At 38.3% G+C, this 27725-nt stretch overlaps 2 pseudogenes; one reads left to right on the top strand and one right to left on the bottom strand.

Moving 5' to 3' along the window:
- Window positions 1-17941, bottom strand: part of LOC114092903 (large ribosomal subunit protein eL33-like) — a 67621-nt pseudogene extending 49680 nt beyond the window's left edge.
- The window catches only part of LOC114092822 (actin-related protein 2/3 complex subunit 2-like), a 45133-nt pseudogene continuing 28945 nt past the window's right edge, over window positions 11538-27725 (top strand).

Consider the following 27725-nt stretch of genomic DNA (forward strand, 5'->3'; position numbering starts at 1 on the left):
GTGGGTGTTGGGGATTGAACCACGGCCTCACGTGTGCTAAACATGCACTCTATCACTGAACTACACCCCCGGCCTGATGTCTTTGACTTTTTATTAATTAAGTACACATCTGTATATATCTACATATATGAGTATAAGTATACGCTCAATGAGAAGCATAATGACCATGTAACCACATTCAGATAAAGAAATAGCACTACTGTCATCCTAGACACCCCCAGAACACTCTAGAGCCCTTCCTCCCCTTGTAATCTCTACTGTCATGATTGACCTATAATTTTATTTACAGTTTTTGTTGAGGAAAAAAAGCTTTGGTACTCAAACTTATTGCTCTATTCCTTTGAGAATGTTTTCTTTTTTTAGCATATATTAAAATAGATGTAAATGTCTGATAATTTTATTTATTTATTTATTTATTTTGCATTACAATTCCTAATGTTTTCATTGCTTTTTTGCATATAAAGTCTTTCTTCATCTAGAGAACAAATGACTCTTCCCCCCTATTTTTGTTGGGAATGTTTTATTTCATCATATTACTCTAACTGAAATTTACTCTGGTGTGAGATGTGGATGAGGATTTTAATTAAATTGTTTCACATGATAGCCAATCTTATAAGATCTTTTGTTCTTAGGGGGCCACAACAGAGCCAATTTAACCAACTTCATCATCCTCATCCCCCACAGCACAAGAATCATGATTTTAGTTTCAGAAGAAGAGAATGATTTCCAGGAAATATCGGTCATGGCTGCCCATATTAAGAAAATCAGAAGAAAGATTCATAATAATGTAAATGAGTATTCATCCTTAAGCTACAGTAAGTACTAAAGTGAATCAAAAACTTTCTATGTATATTTAGACATAGCTATACAGATGATCTGAGAAGAGGCACTAGGTTAAACATTATTCTAACAATGTGGGGAAAAAATGAGAAAACTGGGAAAAAGACATTTCCTTAACCATGGTGCATCAAAATATCAGTTTTGACATTTTCTGGGAAAGGACCACAAAATTATTCACAAACAAAACAGGACACAGTTAAAAAGAAGGCTTGGTGAGGCAGTTTGACTACAAAGCACAATAAGAAAAATGCACAAATGAGAGTCAAAATGTGGATTCTAATTCTTTTCCTCTCTTTAAAGCCACATGCCCTTCAGTCATTTACCTTTTCAAATTCCAGTTTCCTCATTACTAAAAGACACAGAAAAATACTACCTATTTTGCAAAATTACCAAAAAGATTTAAAAACCGGAGGATGTGAAATTGCTACATAAATGGTAGGATTGCAGCCCCAGGGTGGGTATTTCAGTTGCACCACAGTTTACCTGTGTGGGGGAGGGTTACACTTAGGAAGGGAACTTGAAATAACAGGCTGAACTAGCTACGGAATAAGAATTTTTAGTCAAGTGAACTGATCAAAGAGAAATAGGAATAGTCACTTGAGACAAGATTGAAAATGTTGAGAATCTTATTTCTGTGTTTTCCTTCCTCATGCGAAGGGAACATTCTTAAACTAAAGAGTAGAAAGAACACGGACTTTGGAGCCAGGCCAGGATTCAAATCCTGACTCTGCTCTTTTCTGTTTCCTTAAACACATTCATTGGCCTCTCTGTGAACTTCAGTTTACAGCTCTATATAATGGGGAAAAAAGCAATACCACAAGAGCTAGATGAAATTTTACATAAAAGATTCAACATCATGCCTAGCACAAACTAGGTGCTTAATAATCTTTATCATTTTCGTCTACCTATTTATAAATATCAGGTTTATTTTAATATCAATAAAAATTAAGTTTGATGACTTATTAGACAAGAGACATCTCCATGGTGGTAACCATCCCTCATACTCTAGAGTAGCATTTGGAGAGCAATGAATTTTGCTGTGGGGCTGTCCTGTGCCTTGTAAGATGTTCAGCAGCAACCCACCTCTGTCCATTCCCACAGCATCGCCTTGCATTTGAAACAATCAGAAATGTCTCCAGACATTGCCAAATGTCCATGGGTGGTAAAATTGCTCCCAGCAAAGAACCATTGCCCAAGGGATCCCTTTTCTGGGAACAAAAGGGAAGATAGGAAAGACATCCATTAAGGACAGAGTAATGGGGGAAAGACAATCAGGAGTGGTTTGCAAGAGTACAATATAGAACTTTCCCCTTTAAGCTGAATATTTGCTCTGTAATAAATTAATACAAAGGATAATTCAGATGGATGTTCAAGTTATCTCGAAGATTAAAAGTTTAGATAAGATGACTCTTTTTAGAAGGCTTATCTGAATATTTCCTATCAGCAATACTAGCTATTGGGAGATAACCTGTGCTCACTGCAGGAGATTTTGGTGATTTACATCATCTAAATCGAAACCAGGAAGTAATTAGATACAGATAAGTTCCATAATCAATGGTACCAAGGACTTTATCTAAACTCTTGGGAGCCTGAGTGACCAATGAGTTCTATAAAGCGGGGTGATTGACCTGACATAAGCATTCACCTTACAGCATAACCTCAGGATGGGCGGAGAATCTCTCACCTTTTTCCAGGGACTGTCTCAGTCCTATTTACAGGAATTCTCCAGCTCATCACTGACATGTAGATTCCTCTTGGGTGGAAACTAGCCATTGTTTAAACATCATCCGTGTGCTATTCTATAGTTTAGACTCAAAAGCAAAGAGAGGATTTCCAAAAGGCCACAGGGATTCCTCAGAAGGTTAATCATCTGTGTGTTCTGCAGGGATCTCCCTTGGTCATTGTCACCTAAGAGAACCACAGTCAGTGAGCTCATAAAATGCCTTTTCTTATTTTTAAAACAACCTTAGCAAAATCTTTATTCAAAATCCTATGGAATCGTTGGTGCTAGAAATAAAGATCATGTGATAACAGCTTTGAACCTTTGGTTCTAAGTCATGTATTCTTTCCATCAATATTTGTCTATACCTGTGCATCAGGTATGGTCTAGGTAGACAGTTTGATTCCCTTTCATTTTATCTGGAGGCATAGAACCAGCCTTAGACAAAAGTAAGAAATAGGACTTATGTCTCTTTCAAATCTTCCCCATCTTTATGCTCTAAAGCATAGCTTTAGTAGCAAGTTCTATGGGTACTTAACAGCAGGAGACAATACAGGGAAATAGTAAGAGCATGAATTTATGAAATCTGGGCTCAAACATTGGTTATAGCACTTGCTAGCTATGACACACTGTAAAAATACCTTACTTCTTGGGAACCCCATTTCCTCATGTGTAAAATGGAGAAAAAAATGATTGTTGAGAGGATTGAATAGGTGATTATTAAGCACAAAGAAATTGCACAATCAGCAGCAGTTACAACATTGACAACCACGCATCCATTCCAGACTGGTGTCTTATACCATCTGTTGCTTGACCAGAGCCCCTGAAGTACCACTAGCATCCTCCACTCAGACTTGTCTTTCAAGTCAGATTCTCCCATTCTTTCAGAGTTTGCAGCACAGAACACTCAGATTCTCATTCCAACTGTAGTCCTTCAGATTATGAGACTGACTCGCTGCCTACTGCGTTAAGGAGGCAACCTTCCAACTGTAGTCTTATTTCTTACGTTCTTGGGGTCAGACTCTTTGGCAGGGAGGTTAGGCTAGAATGGATCCAAAACTCTTGAAAGCTAACACTATACAAAATCATGATATCAGAAAAATATAGGGACATTCCAGAAAGCATGGTTTTCATAAAATACAATAACATTCTAGGATTCAACGGAAATTCTGAAGTCCAAAAGCCAGACACAGAAGAATTTTTTACAAAGTTATGGGAAGTGAGTGGGATACATGTGCTGCAGTAGCATCACAGACCAAGTGAGAGCCAGCCCAGTAAGAGTAAAGACCTTCCTTCCAGCAAGGACAACATGGAGTTGATGGTCTGTGGGTCTAATTAGCTGTGTTGCCTTTGCAAATAAGATATCCATAAATGTCATGTTATTTTTGTGAATTTAAGTTTTGTCCTCTAGGGCAATAAAGCTGATTTGAGGTCACTTGGCTTAACTTAGAATGAAGGATAGATAGCAGATGGATTTTGTCATGAGTGCTAATCAGATCATGTGGTAGTAGGCACCTGAGGCAGTGAACACGGAAGGCACTGTGAGGCCATGACTGATTCAAGGAGAAGAGCACCTCGCTGAGCTCTTGTTGTTGTTGTTGTTGTTGTTGTTACTGTTTCACTACATTTATTTTTAAAATGATAGCTGGGCTCATTGGCACATACCTGTAATCTCAGAGACTCAGGAGGCTTGCAAGTTTGAGGCCAGCCTGGGCAACTTAGTGAGACCTTGTCATAAAATACAAAATTAAAAAGTCAGGGGTTATAGTTCAGGAGTACAGTGCCTGTGGCTTTAATCCCCAATGCCAGGCAAAATAAAACCAAACAAAACATAAAAAAACATAAATCAGGTCAAAAGAAAAAAAGTTCTTACTGTGTCCTTACATGATCCCAGATTTAGCCTGTTTGATCGGACCTTTTCTTCTTCTTCTCCTCATTCATACACTCCAGTAACACATGACCTCCTTGATGTCACTCAAATATCAAGCATCTTCTCACCTAAGGCCAAAATGCTTACTTCTTGCAAGAATAATCTGTCTATATTTAAAATGTTGCTCTCTAACCTCTTCCAACTCTTCACTCAAATATCACTTGCTCAGGAAACTTTGATCCCAGGATGCCCTATCTAAAATTTCAACTTCCCCAACCCTAACAGGTTTAATTCCCATTCCTTAATTTTTTTCTCTGATGCACTATATATTTTATATTTAAATTTTGTTCATTATCTCTCTTCCCCAAGACTGGCCCTAGGCATTTTTGCTTCTGTGGGCTCCTTCCTCCATGAAATGATACTAAAATTTTCTTTGAGTATTATATTGATACTATAATTCAGGCTGGATTCATTATTTCATATTCTCTTCCTTCTTCTGATTTTTGAAAAAGTTAAAATTAAGACATGTTGTGAGCCCCTAAAAGCACTGTGGGCCCTGGGCATTGTATTTAGTCTGCGTAATGAGTAAGTTAGCCCAGATCTTTCCCAGGAGAACAAACATGCTGTAAGGGCAGACTTTTTTTTTTTTTTTTTTTTTTTTTTTTGTCAGCATTGTTCACTTTTGCATCTCCAGCTCCCAGAATATTACCTGATACATAGTAGACACACAATAAATATGCAGGTGGATTAATGAATGAACATACAACTTTGAGACTCTTGGTTTGTAGAAAACATGCCCTGCCCACTCTTAACTTCCAGCAACCTCAATTTGTGGATCTATAATCCAAAGCAAGAAGGTCATAAGACTGTGAGTAGATGGCTTTGTCAAGTAAATGGCTTTAAATTTTGTTGAGTAGTTGTACTTTTACTGACTTTAGACTAAGAACAAATAGCCATTGGAGAGTACATTTCTTCAGGGAAAGTGCACCCTGCCATGCACTCTATTAATTAGTTATCACCCTCAGATGTTACAATCTCATACTTAATAAAAATAACCTAGAGTCCAGTGATCTGCAAGGTGGTGGAATTCCCTGGACTTTAGTAATGGGTACCAAGAGTCATGTGCTTTTAGGATGCCCTTCTCTGTTGCACACTTTCTCAGTTTGAACCCCTAAGACTGCGAGTAGAGCTTTGGCAAGTGTTGATAAGGGTCGGTGTGTCAGACCTGCTTGCGAACAACCAAGGAGACTGTTTCCTGAGTCCTGCTGACCCTATTGGCAAATGCACTCTGCTCCAGACAACTTCATTTTAGAAAACACTCTCTTACATGTCTCTGACATAGAAGTGGTGTTATCTCGTCAATTAGTGCTTCCAAAAATGCCAGCTGTATTCAGTCAGGATAGGCCTTTACAAGACTCCATTTCAAACAACACATATAGGGAAATTTTGCAATGTGTCCCCAAGAAGATATTCTAAATCATACAGTTTTTTTTTTTTTTTTAAAGAAGCAACAAAATCATTCAGTTGAATTTGCTGGAGCAGCAACCAGCAATGTCTTCGTTAGGTTGTAGTTTATATTTGGGAAATTAAAGTCTTGCTCCTTTGAATTTACCTGGTATTTTTGTCTTGAGTGATGATTATGTCTTCTATAAAATATGAGATACTCAGCAGGATTCTTCTCTTTCAAAGCCCTGCTTTGTTTGTTGTGGAGCAAGAGTCCTGATTTAGCTTACACTGTGCTTACCCCAGGATTCTGATGGGGTAAACCCTATTTATATGAGGGGTCCAGGAACATCCTGAGAAATTTCTCACTTTTTAGAGGAAAAAAAAAAAACGCATGAAGGTTCACAAGTTTCATTCCAGGTAATGAGGGAGTTTCTGAAGGGAGCAGGGAAATGAAATTGTTTTATTATTGTCTTCCCCACAATAGATAGGAATATAAGTTTCAGGAGAGCAAGGACTTCTATTGTGTTCACCCAGAACAAAGCATGCCCACTGTGGGTGCTCACTAAATATTTGTTGAATAACTGAATATGTTATATAGATTTGTCTGAAGTATAGCATGAGAGGCTAAAAAATAAAATCAAAACAATTCTATTTAGCTAACTGAAAGCACAACACAGCTGGTGCACTGGTAACAGAAGTTTGAACAGTGACCGGAGACAGTCACCCTTACACCAACATCAGCGCACTTGGCTTCAGGCATGACAGACATAAACAAAAGTAGTGGTTGGCATTAGAGGTCATGCACTCAGCGACCTCTGGAAGGAGACCTGCTGCTTTCATTGGTGAGAAATAGCCCCTGAGACGCAGAACTGAGGAGAAGAAAAAAAAAAAATGGAACTCACAAGGCACTCACAGAAAATAATTCATGACTCCTAAACCCTAAGCACCAAATTTCATTATGCTACAGGGTAGTTATTTTTAGACACAAGGACCTATGTTGAATTGACTATTGTTGTTCAAAATAGATTTACCCTGCCTGCAGCCATTCGGCTTTCCTCAATAGGATTCTAATCTTGGCACCAGAAGATGTTTCCTATTGAGAAATACTAACATCAAAAGGGAAAAAGCAAGTTCCAATGCCGGTCCTTTATAAGAACAAAATTACCCTGGGCTCAACCTTCCCTGTTACTTCTCTGTATAGTGTCTGGGACTCAAAAGGAAACATTGAACCACAAGGTATTGACTCATAAGCCTCCTTGAAATCTCACATCCCTTGAGATGCATTTCAACAAGGATTATATGGATGACTTTTTCTTTATTGTTTGGTACTAAAGACAAATTTGAGAAAGGAATTAGAGACCATCAGGAAAGGACAGCAGCTCAGTAATATGCAGTTTGGGGAGGGACTCTCCAACAGGGACATACTTCAGTGACCCTCACAGCACAGCGCTTGACCTGTATACAGGGGCAGTCCCTAGTCACATAAATAATTATAATCACCACTGTGTTTTCTTTCTGCTCTATGATGGAACAAAATTTAACCATGGATAAATCCAGCTAGGATCTGAGAGAACCACTATGGCCTTCTTATTGAGAGTCTGTTCTATCCTCAAGAACTATTCTTGGATGGACGCCAAATGGACAGGTCTAGAAGTCCAGAAGAAGAGAAACTGGCAGTGGACCTGGGGGAAGTAGCCACAAAGGATACTGGCACCTAGAGTAGTATTTCTTTCACGAGATCTTAACTAGTCTTTGGAGGTTAAGAGGGCAAAATGGAGGATAAAACTAATCTGAAACGGGGCTGTGACCCAGAAGCCAATGGACGTGTGCATTTTGAGGAAGAAGCTATCAACAGTGTAGAATGTGCGAAGAAGTCAAATTCAGTAGACCTAAATAGTCCAGTAGAATTAGAGAAATGGGAAGAAGGAAAACACATGTAGCAAAAATTTGTTTGTTATCTTCCAACAGCCAGCCATTCCCTTTTTTTTTTTTTTTTTTTTTTTTTTTTTTGGTAAAATGATTTTTAGCTGGGCAAATGACACCCAGAATAAATACTCCCTTTCCAAGCCTCCCTTGCAGCTGGGAGTAACCATTGTTTTGATTTAAGGTCACTAAGATGAAAGCTCAAGTGTCCAGTGCCAGCGTCCAAGAACATTCCTTAAGAGCAGCCAGTACACATTTTGAGCCACCTCTTCCCTCTTCCTACATCCTGCTGCCTGAAACATGGACATAATATAGGAATTCATGCTTAGCTAATGAGGGCCATACTCAAGAGATGGCAGACCAGAAGACTGGAAATAGCCTAAATCTCTAGTGACTTCGTGGGGCAGAGCTTCTTCTCCAGCCTTGGATTGTCAACCTCTGACTTTTGTGATGAATAAAAATAAAATCCCATTTTATTTAAGCTTCTGTACTAGCCACATCTAATCTGAGCTGAAGCCGATATTCAATAGGCGTCTCCTACATGTCATGGTCAAAGCATGACTCCTGACTTTCCTCCCCTAAAATTCACTCCTTACATACTTGCTGAGAGCCACAGCCAGTCGGAATGGCCCCTGGCATTTTGCCAGGAGTAATGGTTGAGAGGCGAGCCATTAAGATGATGCTGGATTGATTCAATTGTATATTAGACCTTTACTGTCCGCCTCGGGGCGCCCTACTTTGGAGTTCTCCGAGGATTGCCTGGTGTTGGTTGGGGAAGTTCCAGGAGAGGGAGTTCCGGTTGGTGTGTGGCATTAGGGAGAGTTCCCGGGGAGTGTGCGTGGAGTGCTGTGGGAGTTCGGAAATAAAATTTGTTCCTGCTTGAGTGGCTCGTGATTTGTGCCCAGCCAGACTGCGGCACATACTTACCCCTTCTCATCTCCTGCAAATCCAGCGGCATCCAATAATAAAGCATCTCCTTGGATTTTCCACTTCCTCTCAGTCCATCAAGAAGTTCTGTAATCTCCACCCTCAGTGACTATCCCAAATGCAGCTTCTTCTCCCTCCCGACTTCCCCTTGTATAGAATGGCTGCCACAGCGTCCTCTCCAGTTTTTAGACTTCTGTCTTTCTTCTATAATCATTCTCCATAGAAGTATTGATGTTATTTTTTAATAATGTAAATCAGGTCATAAAAAGCATTCTATTCAAAGCCTTCCAATGGCTTTCTTTCCTACTACAAATAAAAATTAAAGTCCTTGCCGTGATCCCCATAGATCCATATAACATGCCTCCTGGCTACCTCTCCAAGTTCATCTACCCCTCTTCTCCTTGCTTATACCATTCCCACTGGCCCTTGAATATCTTATAACAATGCATACTTACAGGGCTGGGGATGTGGCTCAAGCAGTAGCCCGCTCACCTGGCGTGCGTGCAGCCCGGGTTCAATCCTCAGCACCGCATACAAAGATGTTGTGTCCGCCGATAACTAAAAAATAAATATTAAAAACAAAATCTCTCTCCAACAATGCATACTTACTTCTAAGCCAGGTGTTTGGGTGTCTGAAGAGCTGTCTATACATCAGTCATGTCATTGTTTGTGTCCTTACCAGTCAGCAGAAGTCTCCCACACACCTAGGGCTTCTGTCTCTGTTCATGTTGCCAACAAGCTCCTAGAACTGAGTGTGGAATAATAATTGCAAGACATAATTGAAGGGCTATTACATGCTGCTTATTTTGTGTCAGAGGTCTTTATATGTGTTATCTCCTTTGTTAAGTAGAGAATGAAATTATTTCCAATCATCACAGGAAAAAATTACAACAATTTAAAGGTCATAATTGACTTTATGTTCAGTTCTAGAATCAGCAATATGTTATTTCATACAATAGAATAAAAGAGTTCAAATTTAGAGAGGAGGAAACAGAGGCCTTATTTTCTGGAGCAATTAATGTTTTATTACCTAGAGAGCACAGTGAAAGTGGCAAGACTGAAGAGAAGGCTTTGGCAAAAACCAAGAAAAGTTAATCTCTCTCCAAGTCTGAGTTTTTACCAGCTCAAACTGCTTGTTTAATCTATGTTATTTATTAAGCTCTAAGAGGACTAACCCACTCCAATTTGGCAACATGATCAGATAAAGTGCCTTTTAAATGCATTAAAACACTCTGGGCACTAAACTATTTGACTAAGACTTAAATTCAAACCAAACATTGATATAGGAAAATTATGTTCTGAAAAAGTAAATAGCCGTTTCAACATTATACAACCAAGTTAAAAAATATTGGTAAGAATTTTATCTATTAAAGAAATTAGTTTCAAGTAATTCTTCTCATCAGAGAGTATTTTTGAAGACTTGTTTTGAATACATTTATTATAGTTCTGCATATTCTTAGGAGCACTTTCAAAACATATACATGCCAGTTATTCAGGTATCTGTCAACTCCAAACCCACCCTTCTATTCTTGCTTTCTCATTGGTTTCTTACTGTTGTTTTTTTCCCCACTCCTGGGGACCAAACCTAGGACCTCAAGCATGTCATAGACCATTATATGATCCTTCAGGAAATTGGGGAAGGGGGTTTCACCCAGGTGAAATTCGCCCGCCATCTGCACACAAAGACAGAGTTTGTGGTGAAGGTCTGGGCAAAAGTAGCCTCAAACTTCCCATTCCTCTCTGATGGCAGCCTTGGACCACAGAATGTGATTCAGCTCTTCCAGGTCATTGAGACCACCGAATACATCTATGTTATTATAGAGCATGCAGGTGGGGGACAGCAATGGGACCTCATCCCAGAAACTGATGGCATGCAGGAGGAGGAGACCCACAGACTATTCAGGCAGATCATGTGGTCTGTCCAGTCCTGCCACCAGAAGGACATCGTGCACCTGGACCTGAAGCCAGAGAAGGTCGTAGTGGATGTCAGCAGCAACGTGAAACTCATCAGATTTGGCACTCTCCTCTACGGTGCTCCTGAAATCATCCGTGGGAAGGAATACGAGTGCCCCGTGGCAGACGTCTGGAGCCTGGGTATGGTTCTCTATTCTGTGCTCACAGGGAGAGGCCCATTTGTGGCAAGCACCAGTAGGCTTCTGAAGAAGCTGATTGAGCAGGGAACGTACAACATCCCTAGTTGTCTCCAAGGGAGCCTGGAGCCTCATCCATGAGATGCTCACGGTGGACCCCTCACAGAGGCCCACCATAGACCAAGCAATAGAGCACGGTGGCTGAGCCAGGGTGAGGAAGCTTCACTGAGTCCTCCTAGTGAGACACTCCCTAAACTCCTGGATCCCACAATTACCAACCCCACGACCAATATGGGTTACTACCCCTATAATACACGGTGTCTGTTGGAAGTAGAAAGTTCAATGATGCAATGGCCACATATCTCATCCTCAAGCACTAGAGAAACCAAGGGGCGGGCTGCATGGTTTAGGTGAAGCCCGAGCATTGCCCGAGGAAGTGTTGGAGTGAGCCTGCCCTTCCCTTGCCCTGTGAGCAGCAGCAGCCTGAGGGAGCCAAGCAGTGCCAGCAGAAGGGTGCTAGAAGTGTCAGTGTGCCTGCTATCCAGCTCCACTTCTTCCAGGTGGACACACCCCCTCCATGCTTAGCCTCCCAGAATGACCCTGTGCCCAGCCACTCACCTTCTCAACGTACCTCCACTGGGCAACCCTGAGTCAGCAGCTGGGGTTGGAAGAGGCTGAGGAGAAGGATCACCAAATGCATCCAGCAACTCTGCTGCATACCATGCTTCCGTCAGTCAGCCCCCAGAAACAGAATGGCCGCAATGGAAAGACCCTGAGCACTGGAGATGCTGACATTATGGTGTGGGAGTGAAGTGTACCGACTGGCTCCAGCTTCTCCATGCAGATTCCAGGCAGGAGCACATCTGCATCCACCAGGGGGTCTCATCTGCCCCCACCTGCAAGGACATATCATAGAGACTCTTCCCTGTCTCTATCTCTTCCCTGTCACATCATAGAGACTTTTCCCGGGACACTGCCCTCTGCCCTGCTCTTTGTCCTTTCTCCCATGCTTTGGGAGAAATTTGTTTTGTTCTGTATAATAAAATTGATGTCTCAAAGATACAAGAAAGGCAATTGTTACTTGTTGTTGTTGTTTAGACAGAGGCAGTAAAGGAGCTAAGAGGCTGCCTCAAGTCCCTAAGTGTGACTCCCAAGAATACTCAGTCGATTCTTAATGATGAGAGCAAAGTCAATTGTGCAGCTTGATGTTAAACACCCTGCAAAACAAGTTTTAACCAAAAATAAGTTTTAACTGTATATGACTATATAGTCATACCTGGACATTTAAAAGGAGAATAATTCTTTCAATGTAACTTAAGCTGTGCACTTGTGTTAGCCCCACCAAGACTAAATAAGACTGGACACTACAAAAGAAGGATTCTTAAATAGGAGTGCCTAATAACTACCAAAAGAGACTATCAGAGTCAGAAGTCTATTTAGTCAACAGGCAATTTAAGACCTACAAATCTTCCTAAATTTGTAGGTTTGATCTGTGTTTGCTAGTATCTCTGATAAACACAGTGGTTATGCCAATAAAAAGGTATTTTAATATTAAAATCAGATAACATTAGATAGCTTAACTACATCTTTTGGGGGCATCGTGACATTATAAAAACTCAGTGTTGCCCTTACATTCCTGATAACTCTGGCAATGTTAAAGATGTACATTCCCAAATAAAGGCCCTGGCCTCACCGGCCCTTGTCATGGGAAAAACTTCTGAGCTCTTGCACCCCCTGGTGAGAGATTACTGGTTTCTATCATCGCCATGATATTCATTGACATGTTCGAGATGCTATGACATTTATTTTGTATTAATCATATTCCAGTGTTCGTGTCTTTTTGTTTCTCTCATAGAAGTGCCCACCTCTCAGATGACTTTGCAATCTGTTTTTTATGAATGAGATTTTGCCATGAACCCCTCAACTAACAAAAACACATGCCACAATATCCCGGCAGGCACTTATTTAGGGACCTAGACAGTGCTTGGCCTATGGTCAGAGAAGTGGGCATGGAGTGGACTGTACCTAGGAGGACTTGGTTGGGAGGGCAAAGGGGAGACTTTGTGTCTGGAAGCTCACATGACCAGCTGAAGCAATCAGGGAATCAGGGTGGGCAGGAGAGAATACACTCAGGAAACTTCCTGGGAAGGCTGACCTCCTGGGCAAATATGAGTACAGGATTACACCCCTGCCCTAGGATGGGATTTGGGGGGAGGCACCTAGAACCAAACCCATGGAAGTGATTGGCTAAAGTCTAGCCCTCGAAGCAGGTCAACCTAGTCTCCCCAAAGAAGACACTTTTCAACCCAGCCTTATTAGACCTGGGGCCCAAGTAGACCTTAGGACTACCTGCTAGATCATCCCTCACAGAACGTGCTGCAGAGGTAGTAAGTACCCTGGAAGTGCATGGACCTGGTACAAATGGTCAAAACGTAAACTAATCATACATTTTTATCCATTCCACCTCATACTGGTGAAAGGGAAACTGAGTTTTATATCAAACAGCTTTACTCTTAGGCCACTCTGATTGGTTAACCAAAGAGCATGATAATAGGAAGGGGTTAACATCACCCACCCCTTGTTTTCTCTGTTAGTACTTTACACAAGAAAAATTGACAAGAAAGACTACTGAACATAGACATTGAACACCCATTCCTGCCAAATATTTTGACCATTTCAAGTTACATCAAGGTATTGGATTTTTTTTTTCTTTTCTCTTTTTTTAAATACATATATTTTTAAATTTTTTTCTTATTTCTTCTGTGTTGTGTGTGTGTTGGGGGGGAGTGCATGTGAATTCTTATTGTCCTGATTGTTTCAGGGACATATATACATATATTTATTTGTCTTGTTTTCTCTCTATAAGGTCTTTGTTTAACATCTGGACGGCCATCTTAAGTGACAGCTGCCATTTTAAGAAAAAAGTTTTGCTTTCCCACTCAAGGGCATTTCTAAGAAAGGCTCACCACTCCCTCACACCAACCCAAACCTTAACCACTGCTTTAGGACCAGCCCAGCTCTGATTCCTGAGCCTCCCCCATAGAAGTCCTAGAACTCAAGCCTGATTTGCCTCTCTCTCCTATAGAGAGATGGCCTTTATTTGTCAGCTCTGACAAATAAACTCTCATGTGTGTCTCTGCCTGGTCTGTGTCTTTCATTTCTCACTTATCTGTCTCTTGTTCCTAGGTTTCCCTTCACTCTCATGTTCAGAATTTTTTAGAAATCTTTTTCTAGCTTTGTCTTCTGAAGGTTCTGGTTCATTGGATTGTATATGTTAGTTGAATTTTTAATTATTTTCATGTGTTTATTTCTTATTTCTCTTTCAATCATATCTTTTCCTGTTATTGGCCAAATTCTCTTGGTTTTTTTCTCCCTCTCTCCCAATACTGTGCTTCTTCTATTTTCTCCTTCCCTCTGTGCTACTGTTCTTCTGCATTCTCTCTGTTCACTTTCTGAAATTGTAAAGTTTATTCTAATGTCACAACACATTTCTTTTTCCCCCAATTAAGTGTATTTTTACCATCATCAGAACTAAATGGTTATATAAATCTTGCCCCTACCATTAATGCTAATACAATCATTACTATTGTATGTGATAAAGTTGATAACTGCTATTTGCTTTAAAGCCAGAGCTAGTTCATGGTTATTGTTTTCACTGCTGACAATTGCTGAACCCATCATTCCTGTTTATTGGTGGCAATTAATGTAAAAAATGTCATAGTAGGATCTGGGGTATTGACTTTAACACTGTTTATTGTTTGTTGGTTGCAATATCAATTATTATTATTCATTTTGCTCCCATTCTGTGGAGTATGGGTAACCTTCAGGGACACTAAAATTTTACAGGTTAGAGATTCTGCAGCATCTGATCATTCTGCTCTGATGCGGAGGTCTCGGTCCCTGAGCTAGCACAGTGGCCATGATTCCTGCAGAGACTCCAAATCAAATAAGAGAAAATACCAAAGGCCCCAAACCATCAAAAAGGGCCCAAGAAGGAATAACTAGAGAGGAACAACTTAGGTTCCATCCCTTTGGGAGGGACCTTTCTCTCAAAAACAGACAGAAGTCCCAGAATAAGACAACTACACACAAAAGGACACACACACACACACACACACACACACGAGGTAGAGGAATCCACTTCAATTGATGTACAAGCCCAAGACCTCTGAAAACATGAGAAAACAGGCAAACAAATTCCTCCCTAAAATCCACAATCTGCCAACACAGGAACCCACTAATAGTGAGGTAGACAAAAGCCCAAAATGAGGTAATGAAAGTCTGGTTTTCAAAATGTTCAATCAACTAAAAGAAGATCTAAGGAAGAAATTAAAAGAGTAATTACAGGAAATGAATGTCCATTTTAATAAAGGAATAGAAATAATAAAGGGAAACCAAGAAGATATCCTAGAAAAACAAGATGAACAAATTATAAACTCATTTGAGGGTATCAATAATAGACTACATGTTATAGAAAATAAAACCTCGGCCCTTGAAGACAGAACTTTAGGCATTAAATATAGGCTAGATGATCTTGAATACACAGAAGGTAATAATGGGGAAAAATAATAGAACATGACTAGAATATAGAAGAACTCCGAGACAACTTTAAAGAATCAAAGTTGTCTGAGAATCATTGAGATAGAAGAGAACATGAAGATACAAACGAAAGGAAATAGTTATAGAAAATATCTCTCATATCAGAAATGAGATAGACATCCAAATACATGAGGCTTACAGGACCCCAACTAGACCCAGCCAAATGAGAAGCCCACTGAGACAGTTCATGACCAAAATACCTAACATAGAAAAAAAAGGAAAGAAAAAAAGGTACAAGAGAGAAATATCAGGTCACACTTAGAGGCAAAACAATAAGGCTCATTTCAGATTCCTCTGCTCAGACCCCAAAGTCAAGGGGGGCTGGATTGAGCTATTCCAAGCCCTGAAATAAAACAGCTGTCGTCCAAGGTTACTATATTCAGCAAAACTCAGTTTCAAATTCAAGGGGGAAATAAAAACAATTCATGACAAGAATAAACAAATAATTCATGAGCACTACAAATACTCAAAGATAAACTTCACAGAGAGGAATGAAAACAATTCTCAAAGCCCCAAAACAGAGGAAGTTCAATAGGAGAATAATTCACTAAATGAAAATCAAGACAGGATAAAATATAGCAAAAAACCCAAATGGCAATCCAAGATGACAGGCCAGAGGGAGGCAGCATTCTATATGTTACTCCATGATGTGGGACTCAAGTAGTGGGAATACTGCTTCTCTGTGAGAGATAGAGGAGTCTCTCACCACAGCTGTTCCTCTGCAGGAATCATGGCCACTGTGCTAGCTCAGGGACTGAGACCTCAGCATCAGAACAGGACTCCTGACTACTCACCCATGCAGAACTACCAGGTTTCCCAAGTGGGACCACAAGCATCAGCACCTGGGCAGGGCTCCTGGCCACCCACCCATGTAGAAATCCCAGAAAACACTCCCATGCAGATACCCAGCCACTACCCATGTGCAGGAACACCAACCTCCACTCCCATGTGGACCTCCAACTACCAAGGTGGAGCTCCTCCAGTTACTTCCATCTTGGGATTCTACAGCCATTACAATAATCCCCTACATGCAGTAGCCTACCTGCACCTCGTGGCATCACACAGTCTCTGAAGACAGTCAACAGCCACAAGACTGCAAGCCACAGAACTCATCTCTGAACCCATCACCTAAAGCCATTGTCTGGCTCCCCCACCCCGCCTGACATCTCATCGCTGATAGCAGCCACCTCCATCTTGGGTCACCTTTGTTGCCATCTTTAGTTAGGAAAGTCCCAATTTGGAACACCACCGGCTGGACAGGTACCATAATTCCCAACTTTTCCCCTGGGCCGGCAAAGTGACTGCCCAATACAAAACAGCTCTCTAAGACAGGTGCACAATCCTCAAAGCACAACCCTCAAGCCATCCAGAGAGAAAGTTCTCCAATTAGGAAATAGACAGAGGGTGAGATACAGTTTAGAGACTAATTTAGAGACCATGAACTGTGAGATCTACAGGTGACATAAGGAGATAACAATAGGTGCCCACATTACACAAGTGGGCCTCAAAGGAGATCCCTGTGGTACAATCTCCCATCAGTGACCGGGGGATGCCATACCCCTCTTCAAGGTGCCCTGAATACAAGACCAATCCTCTGATCCTGGTAAACTTCACCATCCTGAGGGTGGAGATACCAGCTAACAACAGACAACCCCACCTATTGGATGAGAATAGAAACAGGAAAGATACTGATCTCCAACCAAATAATCCTTATTGCCTCCTTTGAGATTTTTTTTCTTGTCCCACTCTATTCTCCCGCCCTCACATCCCCAACATATGTGTACTTTGCATGAATTAGGATACCAAGGATTGAGATGTCTGAATAGTATATTACTGTTGTGTTGTATCTTCTTTTTTCTCCCATTTTTGCATTTTTCTTAATATTTATGTGTTATTGTTTATGTACTCTACTGTCTTCCCACTTACTTGTCTCCCCAAAATCACTTCTTTTTTCTCCTGCTATTAACCTTCTTCTTTAGATTCCTCTTTCACACTTCCTAAGGCTAATAACTCTATATATTCACCTCCTACCCCATCAACATCTCATCCTACACCTCACCCCTGGTTCTTTGTCCACCATCAGAGAAAATAAACCCTTTTACAAACCTACTATTTATATTGTAGTTAATAATTGAACTCACTATTTCTGTATTGTGACCAAACTGTAAAACATCTTAATACTGTAAAACATCTTAATAGCAACTATTTGGTTTAAGATTATTGTATGTATTGGGATCTGTGAACATTGTTCTTCCCCTCAAAGGAAAGGTATTATAACCCTGCAGGGGCACTATAAGCCTATAGGGTAAAAATGATAATGCCTCAGATCTACAGTACTAGAAGGGAAAACACACGAGCAATATTAAAAGACAAGGGAAAAAATGGCCCCAAACAAATCAAGATACCACATTATTAGAATCCATGGCATCCACAGCAGAAGAAATTACAGAGAAGAAGTTCAGGATAAACATAATTAAAATGTTATGTAAAATAAAGGATGATAGAAGAGAGCAAATACAGGCACCAAAGATCATTTTTAAAAAGAGCTACATAAGCAAATACAGGAAGCAAAATATTACTTCAATAGGGAGATAGAGGTTCTAAACAAACAAACAAACAAACAATCAGAAATCCTTGAAATCAAAGAAACAATAAACCAAATTAAAAGTTCAATTAAAAGCATCACCAAGAGATTAGAACACTTGGAAGACAGGATCTCAGACAATGAGGACAAAATATATAATCTTGAAAAGAATGTAGACCACACAGTGAAGATGGTAAGAAACCATGAGCAGGCCATTTGAAAGCTGAACAAAGAAACTATAGAACTCAATAATGCAATCAATAGCTTTGACTTAACTGACATATATAGAATGTTTCATCCGCCAATGAGAGAATACACTTTCTTCTCAGCAGCACATGAATCCTTTTCTAAAATAGACCATATATTATACCACAAAGCAACTTTTAGCAAATACAAAAAAGTAGAGATACCACCCTGCAATCTATCAGATCATAATGGAATAAAATTAGAAATCAATGATAAAATAAGAAATAAAAGCTACTCCAACACCTGGAGACTAAACAATATGCTACTGAATAAACAATGAGTTGTAGAAGACATCAAGAAGAGATTTAAAAAGTCTTAGAGGTAAATGAGAACACTTATACAACATATCAATATTTCTGAGATAGTATGAAGGCAGTACTAAGAGGAAAGTTCATTGTATGAAGTTCATTCCTTAAAATAAGAAAAAGTCAACAAGTAAATGACCTAACATTACACATCGAAGCCCTAGAAAAAAAAAAAATCAACACCAAAAGCAGTAGAAGAAAGGAAATAATTAAAATTAGAGATGAAATTCAAACAAAAGAAACAACTGAAAAAATTGACAGAACAAAAAGTTGGTTCTTTGAAAAAATAAATAAAATTGACAGACCCTTAGCCATGCTAACGAAGAGAAGGAGAGAGAAAACTCAAATCACTAACACACATGATAAAAAAGAAAATATCACAACAGACACTGCATAAATATAGAAGATAATTAGAAATTATTTGGAAAATTTGTACTCCAATAACATAGAGAATATCAAAGCATTGACAAATTTTCAGAGTCATATGATTTGCCCAAATTGAATCAGGATGATATAATTTAAACAGACAAGTTCAAGCAATGATATAGAAGATGCCATCAGAAGCCTACCATCTAAGAAAAGCCCAGGACTAGATGGATAAACAACTGAGTTCTACAAGACCTTTAAAGAAGAAGTAAATCAAATACTCAGATTATTTCAGGAAATAGAAAAAGAGGCAGCATTTCCAAACTCATTCAGTGAGGCCAATATCACCCTGATTCCAAAACCAGGCAAAGACACATCAAAGCAAAAAAAAACTTCAGACCAATATCTCTAATCAACATAGATTCAAAAATTCTCAATAAAATTCTGACAATTTGAATACAAAAACTTATCAAGAAGATAGTGCACCTCGATCAAATGGGGTTCATCCCAGGGATACAAGGTTGTTTCAACATAAGGAAACAATAAATGTAATTCATCACACCATTAGACTTAAAGATAAGAACCATATGATCATCTCAATAGTTACAGAAAAGCATTCAACAAACTACAGCACCCCTTCATGTTCAAAACACTAGAAAAACTAAGGATAACAGGAACATACCTCAATATCGTAATAGCTGTCTATGCTAAGCCCCATATCAACATCATTTTAAATGGAGAAAATTGAAGGCATTTCTAAAAACTGGAACAAGACAGGGATGCCCTCTTTCACCACTTCTATTTAACATAGTTCTTGAAACACTAGCCAGATTAAATAGACAGATAATACAAAAGAAAGGGATACGAATAGGAAAAGAACTCAAATTAGCACTATTTGCCAATGATATGACTATATACATAGAATACCCAAAAAATTCTACTAGAAAACTTCTAATACTAATAAATGAATTCAGCAAAGGAGGAGGATATAAATAAAATCAACAACCATAAATCAAAGGCATTTCTGTATATCAGTGTCAAACCCTCTGAAAGGCAAATGAGGAAAAATACCCCATTTATAATAGTCTCAAAAAAATAAAATACTTGGGAATCAACCAAATGAAAGAGTTAAAAGATGTCTACAACAAAAACTACAGAATGCCAAAGAAGGAAATTAAAGAAGACTTTAGGAGATGGAAAGATCTCCCTTGTTCTTGGATAGGCAGAATTAATATTGTCAAAAGAACCATACTACCAAAAGCACTATACAGATTTAATGCAATTCCCATCAAAATCCCAATGACATTCCTCATAGAAATAGAAAAAGTAGTCATGAAATTCATCTGGAAAAATAAGAGACCCAGAATAGCTAAAGCAATCCTGAGCAAGAAGAGTGAAGCAGGTGGCATCACTATATCAGATCTTAAATTATACTACAGGCAAATTTATAGCACAGAGAGCCTACATAAAAAAAAAGAAAAATTCCAAACAAATGAATTTATGTTCCACCTCAAGGCCTTAAAAAATTAACAAACTAGGGCTGGGGTTGTAGCTCAGTGGTAGAGCACTTGCCTCGCACACATGAGACCCTGGGTTTGATCCCCAGCACCACATAAAAATAAATAAATAAAAATAAAGATATTGTATTTATCTATAACTAAAAAAATATATTTAAAAAAATTTAGCAAACTAGCCTCCAAACCAGTAGAAGGCAGAAAATAATTAAGATCAGAGCCAAAAATCAATGAAATTGAGAATAAGAAAACAATACACAGGTATGTTGGTCTGTAGCTTTCTTTCTTTGATGCAACTTTTTCTGGTTTGGGTGTCAGGATTATACTAGCTTCATAAAAAGTGTTCAGGAATATTCCTTCAATGTAATAAAAAGTTGATTCTTTGAAAAGATAAATAAAATTGTCAAACCCTTAGCCAAAATAATCAAAAGAAAGTGAGAAGAAGCAAATCAATAAAATCAGAGGTGAAAAGGAGATATCACCACCGGCCCCTCTGAAGTCCAAAGGATTATCAGATCCTATTTTGAAAATTTATACAATAATAAACTGGAAAACCTTGAAGACATGGACAAATTTCTAGACATATATGACCTGCCCAAATTGAACCAGGAAGATATAAAAATACTAAGCAGACCAATATCAAGTAAAAAAATAAAATGGCAATTAAAATCCTTTCAAAAAAGACAAGCCCCGAACCTGATGGATTCTCAGCTGAATTCTACCAGTTCTTTACAGGAGAACTAATGCCAGTTTTTCTCAAATTGTTTCATGAGATTGAAAGATAGGGAATACACCCGAACACATTTTATGAAGCTTGTATAACCCTGACACCAAAACCAGAAAAAGATGCATCAAAGAAACAAAAGCCACAGATCAATATCCCTGATAAATACAGATGCAAAAATCCTAAATAAAATATTTTTTATTGGTTGTTCAAAACATTACAAAGCTCTTGACATATCATATTTCATACATTAGATTCAAGTTGGTTATGAACTCCCAATTTTACCCCAAATACAGATTGCAGAATCACATGGGTTACACATCCACATTTTTACAAAATGCCCTATTAGTAACTGTTGTATTCTGCTACCTTTCCTATCCTCTACTATCCCCCCTCCCCTTCCCTCCCATCTTCTCTCTCTACCCCATCTACTGTAATTCATTTCTCTCCTTGTTTATTTTCCCATTCCCCTCACAACCTCTTATATGTAATTTTGTATAACAATGAGGGTCTCCCTCCATTACCATTATCAAACTGTATTCAAAAACACTTCAAGAAGATAATACACAAAGAACAAATGGGTTTCATTCCAGGGATGCAAGTTTGGTTCGACATATTCAAATCAAGAAATGTGATTCATCACTTGAACAGAATTGAAAACAAAAATCACAATGATCATCTCAACAGATACATAAAAGGCCTTTGCTAAAATCAAACACCCATTCATGTCAAAAACACTGGAGAAGCTAGGGATTAAAGGAACTTACTTCAAATGATAAATGCCATTTATGATAAATCCAAAGCCAACATCGTACTAAATGGAGAAAAACTAAAAGCATTTACACTGAATTCAGGAACAAGACATTCTCACCACTCTATTCAATATAGTGCTTGAAACATTAGCCAGAGCAATCAGATAAGAAAAGGAAATCAAACAAATAAGAAAAGAAGTCAAACTATTTCTGTTTGCCAATGATATGATCCTATAGCTAGAAGATCCAAAAAAAAAAAAAAAACCACCAGAAGACTTCTAGAGCTTATAAATAAATTTAGCAAAGCAGTAGGATATAAGATCAACACTTAAATCAATAGCTTTCCTTACTCATACAGTAATTCAGTCAAGGAAGAAATCAGGAAAACCATCCCATTCACAATAACCTTTAAAAAATGTTGGAAATTAACCTAACCAAGGAGGTAAAAGAGCCCTGCAATGAAAATTATAGAACACTGAAGAAAGAAATCAAAGAGCTGAGAAGATGGAAAGACATCCCATGTTCTTGGATAGACATACTTAATATGGTTAAAATGACCATACTATCAAAAACACTATACAGATTCAATGTAATTCCCATCAAAATACCAATGACATTCTTCAAAGAATTAGAAAAACACAATTCTTAAATTCATTTGAAGAATAAGAGACCCAGAATAGCCAAAGCAATACTAAGTAAGAAAAGTGAAGCAAGAGGCATTACAGTACCTGATCTGGAATTATACTACAGAGCTGTGGTAACAGTAACAGCATGGTATTGGCACCAAAATAGACACGAAGACCAACTGAACAGAATTGAAGACACAGAGACAAACCCACAAACCTATATCTGTCTGATGTTTGACAAAGGTGTCAAAAATATATCTTGGAGAAAAAAAAAACAGCCCTTTTAACAAATGGTGCTGGGAAAACTGGATAGCTATGTGTAGAAAAATAAAATTAGACCCCTATCTCTCACCCTGTACAAAACTCAAATTGAAATGGATCAAAAGCTTAGGAATTAGATGAGAAAACTTACAACTGCTAGAATACAGGGTCAACACTCCATCATATAAATGCAGGCACAGACTTCTTTAACAATATCCCCAAAGCACAAGAGATAAAACCAATAATCAATAAGTGGGATGCTATTAAACTAAAAATTTTCTGCACAGCTAAAGAAATTATTAAAAGCCTTTATGCTTTTAGAGAGCCTATAGAATGGGAAATAGTCTTGGCCAGCACTACTCCTCCAGTAAGGGATTAATATCCACAATATACAAAGAACTCAAGAAACTTAACACCAAAAAGCCAAATAACCCAATCAATAAATGGACAAAAGAACTATACAAAAACTTTTCAATAGAAGAAACCCAAAAGGCCAATAAATACATGGAAAAAATGTTCAACATTTCTAGCAATGGGGAAATGCAAATCAAACCTTAAGATTTCATCTCACTCCAGTCAGAATGAAAGTGATCAAGAATACAAATGCTGGCAAGGTTGTGGGAAGAAAGAGACACTTGTACAGTGTTGGTGGAACTTCAGACTAGTAACCACTCTGGAAACTAGTTTGAATATTCCTCAAAAAACTAAGAACGGAACTGCCATATGATCCAGCTATTCCACTCCTGGGTATTTTTCCAAATGATCTAAAATCAGCATCCTACAGTAACACAGCCATTTATCGTAGAACAATTCACAAAAGTTAAGTTATGAAATCAACCCAGATACCCATTAATAGATGAATGGATTAAGAAATTGTGTGGGGCTGGGATTGTGGCTCAGCAGTAGAGCGCTCACTTCACACGTGTGAGACCCTGGGTTTGATCCTCAGCACCACATAAAAATAAATAAACAAAATAAAGATATTGTGCCCATGTATAACTAAACAAATATTTTTTTAAAATAAATTGTGATCTATATATATGTATATATATATATATATATATATATATACACACACACACACACACATATATATACATACACACACACACAATAGAATTCTACTCAGTAATTTAAAAGAATAAAATTATGGCATTTGCCAATAAATGGATGGAAATGGAGACTATACATCCATTTATTGGCAAATGCCGTAAATGGAGAATATCATGCTAAATGAAATTAGCCAAATGCAGAAACACAAAGTTGAAGGTTTTCTCTCATATGCAGAAACTAGAGTAAAATAAAGGAAAGAAGGAGGGGAGGGTAATATTACATAAAGAATCAATCAAGGGGCTGGGATGTGGCTCAGTGGTAGAGCGCTCGCCTATCATGCACAAGACACTGGGTTCGATCCTCAGCACCACATAAATGTAAAATAAAGATATTGTGTCCACCTAAAACTTAAGAATAAATTTTTTTAAAAAAAGAACCAATCAAATACAAATTAATAAATGAGCAAAAAGAAGTTGTGTAGAGGAAGGAGAAGGGGAGAGGGTATAGAGGACAGGAGGGAAGAGGGAAGGGAAAAGTAGATATCATGAATTGAAATCAATTTTCATGCATGTATGAATTTGTTGGGATGAACCTAACTACTATGTATAACCATAAAGCTCTAATAAAAAATAAAATAAAATAAAACACACACAACACAATTCAAAGAAAGAATGTAATTTTCCTTTGTGAAAGTAGTTTTGGGAACTGTGGTGAATATGTGAGAGGAGACCAGATTGATGTTTCTTTCATATGTTAAGTTCACTGGCAAGAAATATTTAATAAGTAGACCTACCAGCATGTTCTCTGAGCAGAGAAGGGTGGTAGGCATGAAATCCCTTTGCTTGGATGGAGAAATCCTAGAAGTAAAAACTAAAGATAGATTCTATGCAATTTTTTCTTAACCAGGCAATATAGGCAATATGATTATGAACACAACTGACTGATCCTGTCACCCCCTCACTATGTGACCATGGGCAAGTTATCAATCTTTCTGTACGTCTGTGTATTAATCATCTCTGTACTTCTCTCTGTGTGAGCAACTATCATGCTAATAAATGCTATATGGTGTTTGCCAACATTTTATATAAAATATGATACCTGTGAAGGTGAATTTTGTCAATTTGGCTGAGACACAGTGCCCAGATACTTGGTCAAACATTATTCTGCATGCTTCTATGAGAGTGTTTTTTTGGGAGAGAGGGGGGTGAAATTAACTTTCAAATTGGTAGACTTTGAGAAAAGCAGTTTGTCCTCCATAATGTGGATGAATCTTATCCAATCAGGAGAATGCCTGAATAGTGATTGTTCCCAGGTCAGAGAGAACTCTGCCAGCAGACAACCTCTGGACTTGAACTACAGCATCAGGTCTTCCCTGTATCCCCAGACCATTCTGTAGACTTGGACTCGCCATCTTCATTACTGTGTGAGCCAATTCCTTATTCATATATGCATGCAATATTTTGTATTAACTTTCTTTTACATGCTTTTCAGAACTTTAATGTCTGCTTAGCTAATCCCCTACATTGAATCATACATATATATGTTATATATACACAAATATATATATGTTATATATACACAAATATATATATGTTATATATACACAAATATATATATGTTATATATACACAAATATATATATATATATATACATATGTATATATGTGTATATATATATAATTTGTAGACAGATAGATCCTATTGGTTCTATTGGTTCTATTTCTCAGGAGAACCCTGACTAATACAGTGCCTTAGCCAGCATTGGACACAATCTAATTGGAGAGGTCCATGTTGCTCTAGATCATCTCCAGTCAAAATCAGTTTCATTTAAACTTAAATTTTTCCACATTAGGATTGTATAGAAAAGCACTTGCTTCTAAAAGCAATGATTTGCTTTCAATTAATAAAAAAAAAAAATTCACACAGACAACCTCTGTATGACATGCAACAAATATTTGTTAAATATTTATTAGACAACATAATTTCATGCATCCATTGTTATCTATTGGCAGCACATCATAACTGCTAAGAAAAAAAAAATGACAATGAACCTAGATGCAAAAATCCTCAATAAAATTCTGGCGAATCGGATACAAAAACATATCAAAAAAATTGTGCACCATGATCAAGTAGGATTCATCCCTGGGATGCAAGGCTGGTTCAATATATGGAAATCAATAAATGTTATTCACCACATCAATAGACTTAAAAATAAGAACCATATGATCATCTCGATAGATGCGGAAAAAGCATTCGACAAAGTACAGCATCCCTTTATGTTCAAAACTCTAGAAAAACTAGGGATAACAGGAACATACCTCAATATTGTAAAAGCAATTTATGCTAAGCCTCAGGCTAGCATCATTCTGAATGGAGAAAAACTGAAGGCATTCCCTCTAAAATCTGGAACAAGACAGGGATGCCCTCTCTCACCACTTCTGTTCAACATAGTTCTCGAAACACTGGCCAGAGCAATTAGACAGACGAAAGAAATTAAAGGCATCAAAATAGGAAAAGAAGAACTTAAATTATCACTATTTGCAGATGACATGATTCTATACCTAGCAGACCCAAAAGGGTCTACAAAGAAACTATTAGAGCTAATAAATGAATTCAGCAAAGTCGCAGGATATAAAATCAACATGCATAAATCAAAGGCATTCCTGTATATCAGCGACAAATCCTCTGAAATGGAAATGAGGACAACCACTCCATTCACAATATCTTCAAAAAAAATAAAATACTTGGGAATCAACCTAACAAAAGAGGTGAAAGACCTATACAATGAAAACTACAGAACCCTAAAGAGAGAAATAGAAGAAGATCTTAGAAGATGGAAAAATATACCCTGTTCATGGATAGGCAGAACTAACATCATCAAAACGGCGATATTACCAAAAGTTCTCTATAGGTTTAATGCAATGCCAATCAAAATCCCAACGGCATTTCTTGTAGAAATAGAGAAAGCAATCATGAAATTCATATGGAAAAATAAACGACCCAGAATAGCAAAAACAACTCTAAGCAGGAAGTGTGAATCAGGCGGTATAGCAATACCAGACTTCAAACTATACTACAGAGCAATAGTAACAAAAACAGCATGGTACTGGTACCAAAACAGGCAGGTGGACCAATGGTACAGAATAGAGGACACAGAAACCAATCCACAAAACTACAACTACCTTATATTTGATAAAGGGGCTAAAAGCATGCAATGGAGGAAGGATAGCATCTTCAACAAATGGTGCTGGGAAAACTGGAAATCCATATGCAACAAAATGAAACTGAATCCCTTTCTCTCGCCATGCACAAAAGTTAATTCAAAATGGGTCAAGGAGCTTGATATCAAATCAGAGACACGCCGTCTGATAGAAGAAAAAGTTGGCTATGATCTACATACTGTGGGGTCGGGCTCCAAATTCCTCAATAGGACACCCATAGCACAAAAGTTAATAACTAGAATCAACAAATGGGACTTACTCAAACTAAAAAGTTTTTTCTCAGCAAAAGAAACAATAAGAGAGGTAAATAGAGAGCCTACATCCTGGGAACAAATCTTTACTCCTCACACTTCAGATAGAGCCCTAATATCCAGAGTATACAAAGAACTCAAAAAATTAGACAATAAGAGAACAAACAACCCAATCAACAAATGGGCCAAGGACCTGAACAGACACTTCTCAGAGGAGGACATACAATCAATCAACAAGTACATGAAAAAATGCTCACCATCTCTAGCAGTCAGAGAAATGCAAATCAAAACCACCCTAAGATACCATCTCACTCCAGTTAGATTGGCAGCCATTATGAAGTCAAACAACAACAAGTGCTGGCGAGGATGTGGGGAAAAGGGTACACTTGTACACTGCTGGTGGGACT

The sequence above is a fragment of the Marmota flaviventris genome, chromosome 7 (assembly GCF_047511675.1).
Source record: "Marmota flaviventris isolate mMarFla1 chromosome 7, mMarFla1.hap1, whole genome shotgun sequence".
NCBI lineage: Eukaryota > Metazoa > Chordata > Mammalia > Rodentia > Sciuridae > Marmota > Marmota flaviventris.